Source organism: Callospermophilus lateralis, chromosome 5 (assembly GCF_048772815.1).
Source record: "Callospermophilus lateralis isolate mCalLat2 chromosome 5, mCalLat2.hap1, whole genome shotgun sequence".
In the NCBI taxonomy this organism is placed as follows: Eukaryota; Metazoa; Chordata; class Mammalia; order Rodentia; family Sciuridae; genus Callospermophilus; species Callospermophilus lateralis.
The window spans coordinates 75,533,642-75,555,179 of record NC_135309.1 but is presented as its reverse complement, the minus strand read 5'-3'; the positions used below and the strand labels follow the sequence as shown (position 1 = coordinate 75,555,179).

Here is a 21,538-nt window from a genome sequence, read left to right as displayed (position 1 = left end):
ACCGAGGGAAAGGAGGTCCGATGAAGAAGGGGTGCTTCCAGGAAAAAATGCTCCCCTCTGACAGAAACATGTACCAATCAGGACACCTGGAAGAAAAACATGAGAGATGGGCAATCTGGAGAAATCTAATGAAGGTACAGGAAAGTCTGGACTTGGTACAGAAAACCAGTGCAGAGTGCAGAATCCTAGTTAGTAACCTCTTATCAACTCTAGAAACCACTTGAAAAAGGCTAAGAAACTCACAGAAAAGCCAAGCTAGAGCTCTACATTGTTAATCCTCTGAACCACCAACTGCTGGACTAGTTAATTTATGAGAAAAAATACATTGCATTACCAAAAGCAAAAATATAATCAAATGAAAAAATCGTCTTTTAGCCCACTGAAATTATCTACTTACTGGGATTAAAAGAATTAAAATTATAATCTTAAGTCAGAGAGGAGACATTCCTTTTGTGTGTGTGGGGGGGGGGGGGTCAGTGCTGGGATTCAAACCCAGAACTTCATACACGCTAGGTCAAAGTCTACCACTGAGCTTTACCCCAACCCCTAACCCATAAACATCTTAAGAGATTCCAATAGGCCAAAGAACACAAAATTCAAAAGGAGAAAACAAAAATCATCATATCCAATTTTATCCATGTATTTTTAGGTGAAATTTTTATCTCTCAAATTTTCAAATATATATCACTCAAAGATAATAAGGTTTTGGCCTCACCAGATCCTGGTGGGTGTTCAGATGAATGGAACGTTTCTGAAATAATGTGGGCAAAGTGTACTGAATTCTTTGAAAATTGGACACTACTCCTTTCTCCTTCTAGCTTAACTGTTTCAGCAACAAAAGTGTAAGCTCATCTCGAGACAAGTAATTAATTTTTTAATATGGCTTAATTAGCCCTTTCAATTACACGTGTCTCTAGCTACTTTAATAAAGAACTCAACCCTGGTGTCTTATATTTTTCAAAGGCATGATGGATGAAATGATGCACTACATCCTCTCAGCCTGTTAGTCATTCCTTTAATAAGCACAGCTGTTTGCACTAAGACACAAGGAAGGCACCGTCACCCGCTGAGGGGCATCATACCTTAAAGCCGGAAAACGTACAAAGAAACAGCCTCTGAAGTATTCGCCTTGTAAACCCAGCCCATAAAATTACTCAAATCTTACATACATATCTTCACATCAAATTACTTCTGATTCTAAATTACTTCCAATGGAACATCAAACCTTCAGCAATTGATTTTATTAGCATAAAAATTAATATTGATTTTGATATTTTATTTTATGGAAGACAGAGACTTCTGACCGTATCTGTGTGACCTAATATTGATTAAAAAGGATTCTGGGGAAAGGAATTCCCTGGGTAATTCAATATAGCAGAAGGCTGTATTCAGCTGTCAGACTCTGGTCTGTCTCAGATGTAAAAGATCTCAATGAGCATTCACTCTAGGACATACTATCAAAATAAAGTTTTAAAATAAATTTCTTGTACCAACTTTTTAAAAAATTCTGCATGTAAGGATCATAAATACGGGACGCATCTCAAAGCAGGTTATTGATTCCATAGCGTCAAGGAAAACACTGCAGACATGATGCTGGGGACTGAGTAGAAGCTCAGTGGGGATGGAAAGCCATCGCCTGCAAGGAAGCAAAAGCAATCGAAAAGATGATGGTGGATTCTTTCTTTTCTGTTACCTCCTTCCCACATTGACCTCACCATTAAAAATTCCTACCCATGGGCCCCTGACTTAACAACAACAACAACAAAAAATTCTACAAGAGAAAACTGCCACCTGGATACCCAGAGTGCCCGTGAGGGGCCTCAGCCTGGCATTTAATACAAAACCTAGAAGCCCAGAGGGAAGGGTGCGCTTCCCTCCCACTGAGACTAATCAGCATAATCACAGCCCTGCAGGCCCCGGGAGAAGCCTGAGCAGGAGAGGGAAGCCTGAAGGCTGCCTCCTCTCTATCAGTAAGTAGGCGCCCCGCCCTAGAGCACTGTTAGGGACCTGCGCTGTTTTACTCTGAATCAAGGAGCCGACAGCGTTCTGGCCTCGTCACTGGAATTCAGCCCGATAACTGTGCTCACAAAGTCTCTCGGCAGCCTTTGATGCCTGCTGATGATGCCTCCATCTCCAATTTGGCCAGATTCAGCTTCAACCAGGGATTAAGGCTGGTAGGCGCATGTATAGTGCCTGGACCCGGTCCAACCCAGGTGCTCTCCGCATCATGCCCCCAAGCACGATGTCCCACTCCCAGGGCTCCAAACCCTTCCCATAACTTTTAGCATCTCCAAGGTTAAGAACTGCCTGGAAAAGATCAGTAATAGTTTTTTGTTTGTTTGTTTGTTTGTTTTGCTAGGTGACTTTTTTTTTTTTTTTCCTTTTTTTTGACTAGGTACTGGGGATCAAGCCCAGGCCCTCAGGCATGCTGGTCAAATGCTCTACCGCTGAGCTACAAGCTACATCCCAGTCCCAGGTGACAATATTTCAAAGTAACTGCATTACATGATTTCCAAGTTTCCTTAGAGTTGTGAAATAATTTTTACATTTATCACAAGACTTCCAAAGTACAGTCTGGGAAACTATATTCTCAAATAATCATTATCTATAAATGACATTATGTATGAAACAACTTCATATATTGTACATTTTATTAAAGCACTAAAGTACTATCAGCCACTAATCTCAGCAACTCCGGAGGCCAAGGCAGGCAAATCTCAAGTTTCTCAAGTTTAAGGACAGACTCAGCAACTTAGCAAGACTCTGTCTCAAAATAATAGAAAGTAAATAAATAAATTTAAATAAATAAATAAATAAAGGACTGGTGAAGTAGCTCAGTGGCATAACACCCCTGGGTTCAAGCCCCAGTACTGAGAAAGGAAAGAAAGAACTGAAAAATAAATAAAGCACTATCATACAATTATAGTAAAGAGAAAAAAATCAGATTAGCCTTAGGAGAATTATTAATCTTCCACCTTCCCCATTTAAGAAGAAAAGTAAAAGTTATCCACCTAATTTTTCACAACACCATTAACAATAATAAAGAAATAAAAAAGTAAAGCGTCCCAATCTTATACCATTGCACAAGGACTGGCAAAGAAAATTATTTTTAAGATACGAAACCCCAAAAGTTTCTCTGTAAGGGCTGCAGCACAGAGAAAGACTCAGATATGCAAATTGCTTCACCAGAAATTCACAGATCATTAAATTAATCAAACCCAAGAGGACAGCAAACAATTTACCCTTTTACAGTATCTGTTTACAGCCTGTGATTTTTCACAAAAATAAATCTCCTTCCTTCCCATCATTTAAAAGGGCAATGCAGAGTTGACACCAGCCAGAGTGAGCTTTTAAATAACACACATATGGGCGAGGTGGAGGGGAGGAAGCACTTGTCCCTGGCTCTCAAGTCCCTCTGTGCATCTGAGTCACTTGGGGGAAGGTTTTGATTTTATCCAAACTCAAGACACCACCCAAATCACTTGAATCAGATTCGTGGGTTGGTTGGAACAGATAAGCTGTGTATGAAAAACCCCAAGTCCATGGACTGCCTTGACATAAAATAGGGCTCTGCACCCCACCCACCTCAGCAGCAGCCCACTCTCTCAAAGATCTAGCCACAGCTTCTTATCTTCCTGCTCAATTACCATGTGAGGGGCAGCTCGGGAGCTTCTGCTACTCCATTCTCTGTGTCATTATGTGGTATGCACAACAGCTGTCTTTAGTCTTCAAAATAGCATCTTGGTTGGGTAACTAGTCTTGGGAGCCAGCTAGGCAGGGGACAGCCTCAGCACTGGCAAGGGAGTTTCCAAGCCCATTACTCTCTCCTTTAACCCCCTGCTATGAGTTCCCAGATGTAAACACACACTTAAGAGTAAATTATTGGTTTGAGGACCTCTGAAGCAGTTGGCTCTTAAGTTAACTTAATGAGCTATGAACTTATACTAAAGTAATTTCTTATCCCAGGAGAGGAACTGATGGGCACAAAAAAAAAAAAAATAAGATAAAATGTCTGGAGCTTAACAGTAAGTTCAGGGAACAAGAGTAGAAATACATAAATTACAATCATTTAAAAAACAAATATCTAACATTTTCAAATACGAGAAAATTATTTCATTCAAAATTTTTATTTCCCAATATTAGAAAATATTTGTATTGGCATTTTTAAAAATTTAAATATATAATGGCTTTATAATATACCAAGACTGTACTAATAAGAACTTGGTATAATATACATTCTCTCACTTGATCCTCACAACAATGCTAGAATTAGTAGTAGCAGTGACCTTACCTATTTACAAGGAAGGATCCTGAAGGAAGCACAGAGGCTAAGCAACCAGTTCAATTTCACCTAATAAAGAAGGGATGGGGCCAAGGCACAAAACCAAGTCTATCTGATTCTAAACTTTCAATAACCAAGTTCTAACAGATAAATTCAGCATATTTCTCTTTCTCTCTCTCCCTGGTACCAGGGATTGAACTCAGGGACAGAACACTTGGCCACTGAGCCACATCCCCAGCCCTATTTTGTATTTTATTCAGAGACAGGGTCTCACTGAGTTGCTTAGTGACTCACTTTTGCTGAGGCTGGCTTTGAACTAGTGATCCTCTTATCTCAGCCTCCCAAGTCACTGCGATTACAGGTGCACAGGTACATGCCACCACACCTGCCCAGGAAATTCTGTCTCTCTCAATACTTAAACAATATGAAAGAATGCCACTGCAAGAAAACCATTTCACACTTTTAAACAAAGGCTTTGTCTACATTACTTCAATAAGCAGTTTCTTCAGATGCATAATCAGTGTTTTAGAGTGTCATATTGAGTTTTTATTTTAGTTTTAAATAATACCAGACATCTACAGGACACTGCAGGATAACTATAAGATAATACTGCAGTGTAGCACATTGCTCCAAAACTTAATGACTTAAAACATTATTTCACACAGTATCTGAAAGTAGGGGATCGAGGAGCAGCTAAATTAAGCCAAGTGGTTCTGGTTCCTTGTCCCTCCTGAGATTACAGTCAAGTATTGGCCAGGGCTACAGTCAAATGAAGGTGTTCCTGGGGATGAAGGACTGAATTCCAAATGGCTCAATCACCTATTGGCTGTTAGCAAGAGGCTTCAGCTCCTCACCTCAAAGGCCTAAGGAGAGAAGTCAGCTGGCTTTCCACAGAACAAGTGATGGACAGACATACAGAGAAGGATAGAAGAGAAAGCTACCGGGTCTTTTCCATATTCAAGGGCAGGTGGATTCATTTCCAACTTCTGAAAGGAGAAATTTCAAGGAAGTTACGAACATATTTTTAAATTATAATGACCCCATGTTGTAAGTAAAATAGAATTTTCATATTTTAAGAACTCCCAAGGAATCAACTCTGAGATTTGCTTTGACAAGTAAAATACTTATTTTATAAACCACTCACAGACTTTATCTAAAACCAGGTAAACTAAAACAGAAGTATAAAAAATAAAATAAAATCAGAAACAATGATTTTTACCAAAAGTATTCACATATTATAAGTGTATATGTCTAAAAATTTACAGAGATATCGCTTCTCGGCCTTTTGGCTAAGATCAAGTGTAGTAAAAATTTATAGAGGACCTTCTGAACAAACTGTGTAGCCTTAGTGCTGTACTTGGTGCTGTTAAGGATACCAAGTGTAAGTTGTGGGAGTGAAGGATGCCATAAGGCTATACATTTTAAGAAAAGAACCATTAGTATGATGAAGTAGTTTGAAACATTAAAAAAGAATTTACAGAAAAATCAAGTAGTCAACATGAAAATATGCAACCTCAAAAAAAGAAAGAAAAATATGCAACCTCAACAGTAATTAAAAAAAAAAACTTTGTATTTTCCTTAGCAAATTGACAAGGACATTTTATATACTAATGTTCTATGCTCATGAAAATCTGGGAGTACAATAAAATAATAGCAGTTAGAGGGCATTCCAGTTCATCTTTAAAACAACCTTATGTGGAATGTATAGTCATTATTCTCCATTTTCCAGATGAAGAACTGAAGGAACAGGAATTAAATAAATCCTCAATCATTTGGCTAGTCAGTGGCAGATCCAGGATTTGGCTACAACTTTCCTACCTCAGTAATCTAACCATCAACCATTAATCTACAGTGCAGCCTATCTAGAAAACATTTGGCCCTATGAGTCCAGAGTCTTAAAAAGAACCTCTGTGCATTTAAGTCCAGAAATTCCCTTTCTAGAGGACTCAGGATGAAGAAAATTACATGCTAAGCCAATCAGCTAAGGGATGCATGTGGCATATTCATACAATGATGCATAAAACTAACTGGCCAAAGCAGAATATTTAGACAAGAATAACATACAGCTTTCAAGATGGACATTGGTCTTATCAATAACTTAGTCCAATCTATTCATTGTATAGTAATAATCATTTGAAGTAAAAGATTTATTTTTCAAGGTAGGGAAACACAAAGAGAATTCTTTTTTTCCCTTTCTTTTTTCTAAGCTTGTCCACTCTCTGTACTTAGTAGTTAATGAGAGAGAGAGAGAGCTACCGGTCCCTTATGTAATAAATAGTCCCCTAATAAGTGTTTCTTTAGAACTTGAGGTTTTCTTTCACTTAAGATTCTTCCAATAGGCCTATGTTTGCTAGAGATTCAAAAATCAGTTCAACTGGGCTGGGGATGTGGCTCAAGCGGTAGCGTCCTTGCCTGGCATGCGTGCGGCCTGGGTTCCATCCTCAGCACCACATACAAACAAAGATGTTGTGTCCGCCGAAAACTAAAAAATAAATATTAAAAAATTCTCTCTCTCTCTTTCTCTCTCAAAAAAAATCAGTTCAACTATCCTATGTAAATATTAACAAAAAAAGATTGCCAATTTAATTTCACAGGCTTTGAGTAATATATGGGCTTCAAAACATGAACTTCAAGGTGGCACACCCAAGTATCTTAGAGACTTTCTTTCACTCCCTGTCAGGTGTTTTCCAGAAGAAAGAAGCTAACAGAAGCCTATGCTTTAAAAAAAAAAAAAAAATGCATTACAGTAACACCTGATTAGAGCCAGTCAGAAAAATACAAGTGTAACCCATGTTAAAAAGAGGTATTCATTAAGTATGTGTTACAAGCCCAGGGTGCAGAAGGTCAAAGAAGACCTCAATAGAAGAGACATGAGCACATTCAAGGAGGTGAGGGTAAGCCATGCAGAACTCTGGGAGACGGAACAGCTAAAGCTCCACAGTAGAAATAAGTATATGTTTGAGAAAAAAACCTGATTCCTGACAACTTCACAAATCTTAAGCTTTAGAATTCAGAGTACTTATGTTATAATTAAAAATTTCATTGTCTCTTAAAAATTATCTTTTAAAATAAAATAAACCCAAAGTTTTTAATGCATAAAGCAGTTGTCCAAAACAGAAAATTCTGTTTTTAGGGCACATTTCTCTAAAAAATAGACACACTTTAATGAGTACACCTAAATGAAACTGCTATGGCTTTGATCTCAGATAGGTCGCATTAAACAATCTCCAACTGCACAGAGAGTTATAATTAGGCAAATAAGCCATCCTTGGGAATGAGTCTTAGCATGTAGGTGGAATTCCAGGGACAAACTGGTATAGAGGTGTGAAGAGAAAAGCAATAAACAGGAATTGAATTCCAAACCCATCATTCCCACACAAATCAAACTACCCAGTTTCTGTCAATCCTCCTCTCTGTACACCCACCCTCACAATAGTCACATATATCACCAGCTTTTTCATTTCTTCCCCTGACTACACCCCCAGTTACAATGGAGTCTTTCTGTTTCTGTTTCAGGGCCTTTGCACAGCCTGTTTCCACTCCCTGGCACTTCTGCCTCCACGGCACTGTCACTCATCCCAAGTACCATTTCGTGAGCAACACTTCACTCCATCAGATCCCTGGTGTACACTCTAATGTCACTGTCAACATTTCCTTCCTAGACCTGTGAGATCATCACCGGGGTCCCTCAGTGAGCTGCATACTCCACACCAGCATAGACTATGTTACTCTGCTTCTCTGCTGCATCCAGAGCCCAGCCCAGTTCCTGGCAGCTTAAGGGTCTCAAAATATATTTGTTCAATGAGTGATGGTCCGAGGCCTCCTTACTATCTTTTTTACTCTATTCCCTGCCAATGGGGAACCCCAGCTCTCATCATCCCACAGATTCCAGTCTCCCCAAACTCCAGTCCAGTCTGCAGTCAGTGACTGCCCACTTAATTTTCTAAATACTACCTGGGCTCTCCTCTACTATGACCTTTCCCACACCAGGTCACACACCCCGTCATGAACTTCCAGTCCTTCCCTTACCGAACACCAGGGGGAAGCAAGCTGATCTCCCCCTTTGCCTCTGGGTTCAGCCAGCCTCTTCACTGTCCTAGGAGTTCCATGGGGCAACTCCTCACCTTTTGTATATCTGAAGCCTACTTATCCTTAATAAATTCAAGACATACTCCTCCACAAGGCTCCCGAGTCTCTTCCTCATTCAAGATCAATCATATTTCCAGTCCTAATCTACATGTAACTGTTTCTGAGGGGTGAGGGGATATGGTGAGGATTGAATCCAGGGTCACTTAACCACTGAACCACATTCCCAGCCCTTTTATTTTATAATTTGAAACAGAGTCTCTCTAGGTTGCTGAGGCTGGCTTCAAACTTGCCATCCTTCTGCCTCAGCCTGCCGAGTTGCTGAACCTCAGAACCTGGTTAGTGGTTCTTACAATTTCATGCATGTTCATTTTGCATCCTTTACAACATCCTGCTAATGTCAAAAAGGGAAAGGTGTGAACACCAATGAATATGACATTGCAGGAGACAATAACTGCTTGGGCACCTTGCAAGTACTGTTAAAACTTCTGTTGAATTGACTCCCTCACTCTTTTAATTTCTTTTTAAGTTTTTTAGCTGTAATTGGACATAATACCTTTATTTTACTTATTTAACATGGTGCTGAGGATCAAACCCAGTGCCTTGCATGTGCTAGGCAAGCACTCTGCCGCTCTGCCACAACCCCAACCGACTCCCTCACTCTTTGTGCACAACTTTTAATTACATATGGCCCTACTCTATGAAGTAGCCCTAATGAAGAAAATTTAGTAAAAAAAAAAAAAAAAAGAGTCATTAAAAAATCAGTGTCCTAAAACCTTTGTCACCTGCCCCTCAGAGCATTACTCTCTAGAATACATAAAAAAGACTCAAAAAACTTAACACCAAAAAAAAAAAAAAAAAAAAAAAAAAAACACCAAATAACGCAATCAATCAATGGGCAAAGGAACTGAACAGACACTTCACAAAAGAAGAAATACAAGTTATCAACAAATATATGAAAAAAAAAGTTCAACTTCTCTAGCAATTAGAGAAATGCAAATTAAAACTACACTGAGATTTCATCTCATTCTAGTCAGAATGGCAATTATCAAGAATATAAGTAACAGTAAATGTTGGTGAGGATGTGGGGGAAAAGGTACACTCATATATTGATTGGGGGGGGGGACTGCAAATTGGTGCAACCTCTATGGAAAGCAGTATGGAGATGACTCAGAAAACTTGGAGTGGAACCATCATTTGACCCAGTCATCCCACACTTCGGTTTATACCCAAAGGACTTAAAATCAGAATACTATAGTGACACAGCCACATCAATATTTATAGCAACTCAATTCACAATAGCTAAGCTATGGAGCCAACCTAGGTGTTCTTCAACAGATGAATGGATTAAGAAAATGTGATATGTATATATAGATATATACATATATGTGTGTGTGTGTGTATATATATACACATATATATAAACATATATATATATGTATATATATAACTGGATATTATCCATTAAAAAGAATGAAATTATGTCATTTGCCAGTAAATGGATGAAACTGGAGACTATCATGCTAAGTGAAATAAGCCAATCCCCAAAAAACAAAGGTCAAATGTTCTGATATGTGGATGCTAATACACAATGAGAGGTTGTTTTAAAGTATTACTCCTGCAAGCAATGACACAACCAGAAACACCAGAATCATGTGATAACAAATAACATGGGAACCGTAAAGGTTTTACTCTTGCCCCAAAGTTTTAATTTATGGGGAGTATAAAGTCTCTTAGCTTCACAGCAAATTATATAAATAATCAATATTGTTGTCTCTTATTCCCCTCTGCCTACAATAGGAATCTAACCAAATCTAACACAAGCAGTATAGCTAAATGCTGGTGGATCTTCTGTGGAGAAGATTAGTCAAAATGAGAGCCAAACTCTTGACAATATGCACAGAGGCTTCACAATAAGCCAGGCAGGTACTAAGCGTTTTTTACTCACCATTTCTGGCTGTGCATGTTTAGAAAACTAGCAACTTGGTATGTCTAAAAAGCCATGGATTCCACTCAGAGCAGCACAATTTGTCCAATGTAGGGGCCCAGGGTGCATTTTGTTGTGACTTTGTTACCCTAACTTCATGCAAAAGTTACAAAATTATCTAATCACTTGTGGATGAGGTAGAACCAAAGCAGAGATGTGCCTGTCTTCTGCTTTGTGCTGAGAACCCACAGTGGCCTTGGTCAGGATCATGGCTGTGGTAGATTCAGCAGTTACTGCAACAAGTGAAAAAGCTGGGGAAAGCACATGGAAGGCTCTGCAAACTGCAAGCAATTTATCACATAAAATCACTACCCCACCCAGGAGGGGAAGAAAAACACCCCTGCATACTTTTCAACTTTTCTATGACACCAGATGGGGAGCATTTTAAAGCTAAATCAATTTATAATGAAAGTTTTCAAAAATACAAGGGTTTTGTTTGTTTGTTTTAGTAAAGCAAAGTACATTGTGTTGAATATACACACCTGTTTTCAGTAGCTCTGGTTTTCATACCTTAAATGTTTCATGACATAAATACCACTCATCTGTTGAAGACAATATTTAAGAGGAAGATAAAGGGTTTCCTAGAGAGCAGTTAGTCATAATGTTTACTCTTAAACACAACTGACCCAAATATTAAATTTGGCATTTAAATGTTGGGTCACTTATCTTTTTCCCTCTGGCTCATTGGGGGGGGGGGCACTTTCTAGTGGGAAAACAACTCTTTTTGTTTCTTTTTGTTTTTTTTAACCTGAAATTATACAAGGGGCTCCAAGTATCCTCACCACCATTCACAAAGGAAATGTGTGACCTAGGGGATTAGGTTTGATCTGCCAGTCTAGGGTCTGGCTCCCTTTGGCTCCCTTTATAGCTGTTCCTTGGAAGTGGCCATCATGCCTGTGTCAATACAGATGTTTCTATGACCCTGTCACAACCTGTTCTCCTGGGTTCATGTAATAGCTTGAAGGCAGTCCAAATTATCTAGGGTTTTTTGGACAAAGGTTCTAGAAAACAATGACTTATCAATGTTTTTAAATGCCCCCCCCAAAAAAAGGACAGAGTTCAAATTAAGACAAAGGCTAAATCATTAACAAAATAATCAAAAACTGTGTCTTCTTTTTTGACTGATAATTTATTTCTACAAGGAATATTCACTAGTAAAGCCTGATAGGTTCTCAAATCTAAGCTTCATTTTTTAGAAACACATCTTTATCAAGTGATCACAGTTATCTACACTGATAATTTTGTGTTGGAGCAGGCAAGCTGACCCATCCATTCTCCAATACTATCCTATCAGAAATACAAAGAGATTTACTTTCAGCTATGACCGTCAAACATTTGAAAAGCTGTACATGAAGGTCAATATCAAAAAGAAAAAGAAAAAAAAGGAGGGAAGAAGCTGGTGGCAGTTTTAAATTCTGTTCAAAACAATAAATCATTCTCTTCTTCCCCCACCCTGCACCTGAGGTACTGGGCATTGCACTGTATCTCTAAGCTACACTCCTAGCCCTATTTTTTTATTTTGAGACACTAGGCATCTCACTAAGTAACCTTGGCCTCAAACTTAAGATCTTCCTGCCTCAGCCTCCAACATGGCTGGGATTATAGGCATGCATCACTGCACCTAAGTAAGAAATCAGTTGTCTAATCAGCAAATGCAGAGGCAAATAATAAAATGCCTTTTAACTGTACTTTCCTCATTGCTTAGAACTGTCAAAGACATTCCAAATCATGATTTCACTTTTTTAAAAATCCCTTTAGGTTTAGCACTATATATCTGCAAAATAATAGCAGCTAACTTTTTATTATTTTGGTAATTATCCTACCATCATGTGCTAGCCACTATACTGAGTTCTTACATGAATTATTTCATTTAACCCTCATAACAACTTATGAGGTAGATGTTATTATTAACCTCATTTCACTGATAGAAACTCAGGCAGAGTTAAATAACTTGCCAAAGGTCACTAGTGAGAAAATGACAGCCCCACAAGGCAATTATTAACACTCTACAGCACTTGAAATTTTTTAAATAGTTTTTCGGCCATTATCTCCTTTGAGTCTCCCTATGCCTATGATAATACTGGGATACTATTAACATCCATTTAATTTTACAAATGGAATAGCTAAGATTTCAACACACTAAATGACTTTCTCAAGGTAGGAAATGAAGGCACTGGAAAAGAAATCCAGAGTCTAGATTTTCTTCTTCTCCCACTATATAGGCTGCCTTTTCTACTGTAGATACTCAGTAAAAATATTTTCATCATACACTGATTATTACTTGAAGCATAATTTTAAATTTAAACTCCAGGGCATTAAAAATTATCTATCCCCAGCATCATATGCAGGGCATGGCACACAGGAGATGACTAGTCTGCACATTGCCCAGACACTCCTTGTCTTCTGGATAAAACCCATTTCTCTTATGTTCCCACTGCCTCTCCATCTTGGACAGCCTTCAGAGACACAGACCAATCTCACATGTCACCATTTTCAGGAAACCAAAGTCTATGTATATCCACAATCACTTCTCCACAATCTAAAATCCAAGAAGATATGAAAACTGAAAGCTTTATCTTAAATTTAATGCCAGACTTATTTGAGGACTACAGTAATCCTTTATCAAGATAGTCTCAGTGATTCCCTGCTTCCTAGTCTTCAAATCCTTGTATAGTTCCCACCTACATGAGGTTGGCTGACAAGACCAGCAAAACCTATCACAAGTAACAGGATAAAAAGACTGTAGTTTCCATGTTAAGGCTTGAGACTCTGTCTCTCTGTTTGTCTGTCTCCTCCTGCCCCACCCCTTTTTTGAAGGAAGATAGCTGCCATGCTGCAAGGATGCTCAGAAGCCTACAGGGACCCTGGCTCATGTATCAAGGAACAGAGACTTTCCATTGATGGCCACTGGGAAACTGAGGCCTGCCAATATGTGAACCAGATCATCCAGCTAAGTTGCTCCTGGATTCCTGACTCACAGAAACTGTAGTTGATAAACACTGGTTCTTTATAATTTGCCACATAGCCATAATTTGCTACATAGCAACAGATAATTGATAGTTATTATCTGTTATAAATTGCAATAAAGCTTCTTATAGTCTCACTTACCTCCACTTATTGTAAATATACAGATGTTAGATTGAAAAATATTAATATTTTGGGTTTATGAGGTACTGCTGTAGACCTGGGTGGAAAGGTTACATAAAATATATACCAGATACCTTACTAGAACCTGAAAAATGTTGGCTTTTGAGACACATTGGCCCCAAGGGTTTCAGAGAAGACACTGTGAACCTATTTTCATTTTTTATAATACAACTTTCTTGGTTATCCTTATCTTGGTATATCAGAAACAATTTCCTATAGGAATTCCTGTACATAATAGAATCTCCACCACATCACCCAATACTTGAGTATATATCATCCTTTGTTGTTTTATAAGCAAACATTTGTCTACCTATATGTTAAACCAATGGACAAGAGCCCTCCTTCTATTTCATTATTCCCACCCAGAAATCCTGATGCTAGCTGGTATACAATAAGCTCTGAATAAATTCTTATGCAATTGAGTTCACAAATGCATACCTACAATCACAGACACACAGCACTGGTTCACATCCCTATATACCTTCACACTCAAAATCTATTACCTTCAAAAAATTATTTCAGAACATGATGTAAGAACAGTGTCAGAAAGCAAAAAGAAGCAGGCTCTCTGAGGAATTCTGGAAAATTTGCATATCCTCCAAGTGCCCTTGTAAACAGCAGCAGAAGCATGAAATAATCGAAATAATCTTTATCAGGGGAAAAGATCTATTAGCCTCCTGATGATTGGCCCATCTGAACCTTTCAATGAAAGAACAATTTTACCTTCCCCTCTCTTTTCTCCAGACAATAAAATGGGTCACTAATCAGTTTTTAATTTTCTTTCCTGAAGAGAGAGTCAGCACGAAGCTGCAGGAATCCAGAGTAAAAAATTTACAAAATAAAGACCAAGGAAAAAGTCAGAGTGATCCAAGTCCTAAAACCATGCCATTACATTAGTTATTCTAGACCTTTTATATAAACATTTTCAAAATAGCCAAAGAATTGCATTAACTATCATTCTGAAAAGAAATTCCACATAAGCAATTTCGTATTTTATTTTTAAATGTCCTATTCAGGGAAAGTTCCACAAATGCAAATGCCCAGACAGCAGAAGATAATCAGGATAAACCACAGACCTAGAAAGACTTAGTTTTAGAGAAGTGGCAGAGAGGGAACAAAACAAACCTCAGGGAGAGGCTGGGAGCATGGGGAAAGATAGGAACTCTGCCACCACAACCAACTCTCAATCCTTTCTTCCTTCCCTTGCCTTCCTTCCAAGTTATGAAGAAGAAAAAAGTGTGGGTGGGTCAACAATGAGAAAAGAATGGGGCAAGTCAAGTGCAGTGGTGCACACCTGTAATCCCAGCGGTTTGGGAGGGTTTGGGGAGGCGGAGGCAGGAGGATCACAAGTTCAAAGGAAGCCTCAGCAATTTAGCAAGACTGTGAGCAACTTAGTGAGGTCCTGTCTCAAAAAAAAAAAGGCTGGAGCTATTGCTCAATGGTTAAGCACCCCCAGGATCAATCCTTGGTACAAAAAGAAAGAAAGAAACAAACAAACAAAAAGAACTGGGTGGAGACAAGGATCTCTAGGCCCAAGTGCAGAATTGGGTGGGTAAGGGGTAGAGGTGGGGTTTGCTGAATTAGATGATTTTAATGCCTATGCCAGATCGAACTTTCCACTTTAAGTGAAATCCAGCCAGCTGTAATTTACATCACCTCTTTCACACTTTCACCCCAGCTGTCTGCTGCTTTTTGAGGGAGCATCATGGGGCTAAATTAACTGAGGGTATGTGACCAAGCACAGGTTTAGTATCAAGGACCAAACAAACTCTTGCCCTATTGGCCAAAAGAATGAATGGCTCACAGAAAAAAGCAGTGATGAGAGGAAACGAATTTGTGTGAAAGATTTTGTGATGCTATGGCATTATCTACACTAGATGCTTGAAATTCTCTTCACAAAGAGAGCTGCTGTATCTTGCATATCTATTGGGATTTTTCAAGTGTTTGAATACTATAGACTTTGAAAGTGTGCAATCCAGACAAGACTGAAAAGCTTACATTATGCCAGTTTCAATACCACTCAGATTTGCTACAATTTCCCTCAGTCATAGGGGATCTTAGTCCAATTCCATAAAGCCACAGCTGCTCCCAAGACATTAACCTACAATCCTGTTAGAAATCCCTGAAGTTTGGGGTTGAAAGTGATGGGGGAGGATGTGTATGTTCAAAAGTGGTCTTCTAGCCCCCTGTATTATTTTTTCTAGGGAGGAGAAAAACAGCACACATCACCCTGCTCAGAACAATTTCTCAATGTATTTCAAGGTAATAGAGACAAACCACATACATATTTAAGTGATATTAACTTTCTAGCATCTTCACCTATCAAAACTACCAAAGAAAAGTTATTCACAAAACATATGCAAATACCCTTTTTCATTCCTCCACCAAGTGATTTTCAGAAAGAATCAAAGGCAGATCCCTTGCAGAACATGAATAGCAACACTGGAAGCTTGTACAGGAAAGTTTTAGAAATCTAAATATTCAATCACAGTTTCAAGTTACAAAAGCAATAGCAGCAGCATGACTAAAACAATCCTTCAATCAGTCCTCTGACAAATACATACTGAGCACCACTATGTGCCTAGCATTCTTCTAGGTTCTTGGGGATTTAACAATGGGTAAAACAATGTCACCATACCCAGGAAGTTTAAGGAAAAATTTCTCAAAATATTAAATGTTTTTAACTAGGAGTGTTCTCTCTGCTGAATTACTAAACTTACCAAGGAATTAGTAAAAATTAACAAGATCCATATAGAGTCATATAGACTAATGAACAGAATTGAAAGTATAAAAAGTAAATCTCACATTTACTGTGAATTGATTTTTTTTTTCCCCCTAAGGGTGCCTAGACAACTCACTGGGGGGAAAAAAACAAAAAAAAAAAACAGTTTTTTCAACAATGATGCTAGGACAACTGGATAACCTTATACAAAAGTAAAAAAGAATGGATCATAAACCTAAATGTAAGACCTTAGGTTACAAAACTATTAAAAGAAAACACAGGGGCTGGGGTTATAGCTCAGCGGTAGAGTGTTCAACTTGCCTGTGTGAAACGCTGGGTTGGATCCTCAGCACCACATAAAAATAAAATATACATATTATGTCCATCTACAACCAAAAAAATATTTTTAAAAAGAAAACACAGGAATAAATCTTCATGCTTTGAGTTAAGCAATGGTTTCTCAACTATAATACCAACAGCAAAAGTTACAAAAGAAAACATAAACTGTACTTTCACCAAAATTAAAATTCTTTATACTTGAAAACAATACCATCAAGAAAGTAAAAAGACAACTCAGAGAATGGGAGAAAATATTTGCAAATCAAATATCTGATGAGAGACTTGTATACAGAATATATTGTAAGAAATTCAATGAGTAGAAAACAAATAACCCAATTTTAAAAACTGGCAAAGAGGGTTGAAGGTGTAGCTCAGAGGGAGAGGGCTTGCCTAGTATACATAAGGCCCTCAGTTTGATCCCCAGCACCAGGAAAAAAATATTGGCAACAAATCTCAATCAACACTACTCTAAAGATATACAAATAGCCAATAAGGACATAAAAAGCTCAACTCATTAGTCATCAAGGGGAAATGCAAATCAAAACAGCACTGAGATACTATTTTACATCCCACAGAATCCCACTGAAAAAAGAGAATTACAAAAAGGGTTGGCGAAAAACATGGAGAAAGCAGAACCCCTACATTGCTAGAAAGAATGATAAATGATGCAGCTACTGTGGAAAACAGTTTGGCACTTCCATATAATAGTAAACCTCCACACCTGGGTATATACCCAAGAGATATTAAGACATACATCCTCACCAAAACTTGTACGTGAATCTTCACAGTGCATATATACATACAATGGAATTCTACTCAGCAATAAAAAGACACAAAGTACTGACACCTGCTATACAGTGAATGTATCTTGAAAACATTATGTTAAATGAAGGCTAGTCACAAAAGACCACGTATTATGTGAATCCATTTATATGAAATATCCAAAACATGCAAATCTATAGACAAAGATTAGTAGTAGCCTAGCAATAGTAGAGGTGGGGGGGTTGGAAAGACAGAGAGTGACTACTAATGGGTATGAGATTTCTTTTCAGAGTGATGAAAATTTATTGTGATGGTTGCTAGCTCCAAATATATGGAAAAAACATCAAATTGTACACTAAAAATGGGTGAATTGTGTGGTATGTGATTTACATCCCAATAAAGCTGCTTTTAAAAACTAAATAAGAAATTAAGGAGCCAAACAGGTATAATATTTGTACCAGAAAAAACTAAAGAGTGAAGAGTTGGTTTTTTTTTTCTTTTCACAGATATACTAACTTATGTCCACAAAGAGGTGCATTTATTAAGTCATCCACTCAACATCAATTCATTGATGTCTACTACTCCTCAGGAACTGAACTTGATTGGGAATCTCATAGAAAAGATCTATTTTCCCCCCAACCCAGGCTTTCCACTCCTAATAACACCAGCTACCACACAGTAGGCACAGAGCTAAAGGTTTCATGTATAGCATCTCAGGATAAGGTGGAGAGCATTATCCTAATTTTACAGATGAAGAAGCACACTTAAAGAAGGTGACCTGGTCATGATGACAGCACTAACAAATGAACCGCAGCTTAAAGCCAGATCTATCCGCAGCTAAAGTCTATGCCTTCTTCACCCAATTTATGTTCCTTCCAGGGAGAGATGTCAGGAAAGTAGAGACGCCTCTGCAGTGAGATGCAGGGTCAGAAGAGGGCATCTCCAGCTCTCCACCATGAAGAAGTCTTCAGAAAATATGACACCTAAGCACTATACTGCTTGGTGAGGGCTAGTACCTCACTCAGACAAGATGAGGTGGGCTGGGGCTTTCCACGCAGAAAAGACGGGAGTGAGAAGGAATGTGGAGAATGCAAAGACGTGGAAGCTGAGTTTGGCAGGACAGCAAGCCAGGCATGAGGAAGTGGTGGCAAGAAAGAACAGAAAGGATGAGGGTGCCTGAATATGAAGGGCCCCAAGAGCTGCTGCTTTGCTAGGAATTTAAACTTAAGACACAGACTAGCCTTTGCAGTATTCTACACAGGGGGCCAGAAAGACCACCCTAGATGCAGTCACATGGAATTAACAACAGTAGCAGGGACAAAGATTAGAAGGATACTGTGAACTGTTCAGTTCTGAACTGTTCAGAACCCAGAAGGGCCTGAATCAAGGCAATAGTAATGAGAAAAGGGGAGAGTCAATAAATTTGGAAGATATTTGAAACAGGAACTCCAAGACCTGGAAGCATGTAGAAATTTAAGAATCCTGGCCCATGAAGTAGAAAGCACACCGTTGGTGGCCACAGCATCCACAATTCCCTTTCTTCCTTCCTGACTCAGTTCCTCTCCTATGCAGCCACTAGCCTCAGCCACTAATCACAGCTCTACCCAGTTCCCAGGAAGATTCTTTGCCATCTTGACTCAAAAATGTTCATAAGACTCATTCTGACTAAAAGACACATGGGAAAGTCTGTTGCAGGACTCATGGAGAAAGCCATTTCTCTCCTAGCAAAGAGACTGTCTATATTCCTAACTAGAACATCACTGTATACAAACATCATCTCCTCATCTAAAGAACCACTGAACCATGTGCTACAGCCTGTGACAGCACTGACTCCCCAGATGCAGAGGAAAGAAGAGATGGGGAGAAGCAGGGACCACAGTGTCATTGACCTATCCTGAGCCTTCTCTCCTCGCCCCCAGATTCCTATAGGTGAGCTAATAAACTTCATCACATTGAAGCAGCTGGCAGTGGAATCTAAAGCATCTTAACTGATAAGGACAGAGTATGGAATCATTCACCCAAGTCAGGAGCACAGGAAGAGGAGGGTAGTCTGAAGGGGGCCATCCACTGTGGTGCCTAGGAGGGAGTCAAAAATACAGGCCAGATAATAAGAAGGCATAGGGGCTAAGGGTATGGCCTTAGATGTGTAAGAATAGAGATGCAGTTTCCATACTCCAGTCATTGCTAAAGCAACGTGAGTAGATGGACAGCTAGAAGATGACACTGTTTCTCCTTGAAACACTGAGATCTGACAAGTCATTAGTATCTATGATTATCCAGTCAACCACTCACACCCCTCAGAAAGTACTTGGGCAGAGTTGGGGGGATTAGAATTTCCAAATTGTAACTGAAAACCAATTATACTTGAAAATAATAGATCATGCATATTAGCAGTGACCATTTATTGAGCATCTTTTATCCCAAAATTCTTTCTTCAAATTCTCACACCTCATCCTGGGAAAGATATCTTGTCCCTCAACTTACAGATGAAGAAACTGAGAAAAGAAAAATCATTTGTCCAATCAATCACAAAGCCAGTAATTATGTGGTAGATCAGGACTTGAACACAGTGGGGGAGGGGTTGAAGGCAACCACACAGCACCCCAATTAGGGGGCTTGTTCTGGTGTGAAGTGTGAAGTGAAGGCCATAAGACACTGTTGGGAGCAGTGAGGATGGGGGAGAAAAACCAAATCTGACAAGTGACATTTAAGACAGCAGAGGCTCAAAACTGCTTCTCAAATTCAGATCTGAATGAAGGACAAGATGGGAACTGAATAGTTTATCCATGCAAATGGCCTCTGTGGCTAGCTCAGAAACCTGAGCCTTGTTCCTGCCAGTCACTGTGGAAAGCTGTACTCTAAACAAAGCACTTCCTAGCCACCTTCTGGAGCACCATCCCCACAAAGCTGGAAACTCAGAGCCATTCCAGAGCTCAAAATGTGTCATTTCTAAACAATATACTGCAGTGTTTGGTTTTGAGGGGCCTGCTGATCCCTCCCTTGCCATCTGACCTTTCTGCTATTGTCCCCGTAGGCTAACACTCAGCAGTCCCACAAGGCACTCCCTGGTTCTCCCTGCCTGCCCCATCTCTCTTGTTGTAATTTCCTCTGGGCCTGTCAATCTCCTCTGCTAGGAAACAAACTTCTCACCCCTTTGGAAGCATAACCAGCCCTTTCAAGTCTTGAGCTGATTCTTAGGAGATCCCCCAAAGAAGCCATTTCTGCCCTTGGGGATGTTTTTCCCAAGAATGTTTAGTAACAGAGAAAGGGACTAACAATAGGCAGCAGCACTTAAGAAGAATGCTGGTTCGCTTAAAAAAGAAAACAAACAGGAAATATATACACGGCTCAGGAGGCACAGGAATGTGATCCACATTTTTAAGAATGGTACATTCTCCAAATTGTAGTTACAAGCAATTTGAGTCACACAGTAAACTGACTGGTTCCTGAACTTAGCACACCTAGTCTATGGCCTACCACATGTGACAACAGGTGCCTGCTTACTCTTAATATACAAGACTTAAGAACAAAATTCATGGGGCAGAAGCAAAGGGCAAGTCACTGCAACCAAAGCAGGCTGACCTGGAGTGAAGTGTATAAGCCTTACATGGGGCTAAATGTCAGAGGGCTCAGCCAAAGCAGTCAATCTCAGAGAGGCATGAAGCGCACAGTCAGGTTTGTAACAGGCCTGCAGACAAATGCACTTCCTGTTGGAATGGAAAACATAATTTTTCATAAAAACCCCAATATTTAACTTATCACTCTGCCTTTTCTATTAAGCCTTAGGTGAATGTCAGAATTGTTTATGCAGTTTCAAAAGTAAAATAGATAAAATAGGAACATTAAAAATTATAGCAGTAGGGCTAGAGACATAGCTCAGTGGTAGAGTGATTGCTTAGTGTGCCAAGCCCTGGATTCAATTCACAGCACCACAAAAATAAATAAAAAATAAAATTACTGCAGTGGCTCCAGATTGTGTGAGCCCAACTAACACTGTTCTCAAACTTTAAAGAACAGGAGATGGGGGGAAAAAAGTAATTAAAGTATGAGGCTCTATTACCGATTCATGAAATGTGCACTTCTTCCCAAAGACTCAAATTGAAAGAAGAAAGTTACATTAAAAAGAAAAAGACTTGAAGTTACCCCTACAAGACAAAAACAGTGTCTGTCTTCTAAAACAGCTGCTAGTTAGCTCTTCAGTGTGCTGCATGTA

At 39.1% G+C, this 21,538-nt stretch overlaps 1 protein-coding gene and 1 pseudogene across 2 annotated transcripts in view; one reads left to right on the top strand and one right to left on the bottom strand.

Moving 5' to 3' along the window:
- Window positions 1-21,538, bottom strand: part of Epb41l4a (erythrocyte membrane protein band 4.1 like 4A) — a 226,531-nt gene that overhangs the window by 197,701 nt on the left and 7,292 nt on the right. The gene's annotated exons all lie outside the window — the stretch shown is intronic.
- LOC143400605 (U2 spliceosomal RNA) lies at window positions 5,552-5,707 on the top strand (annotated as a pseudogene).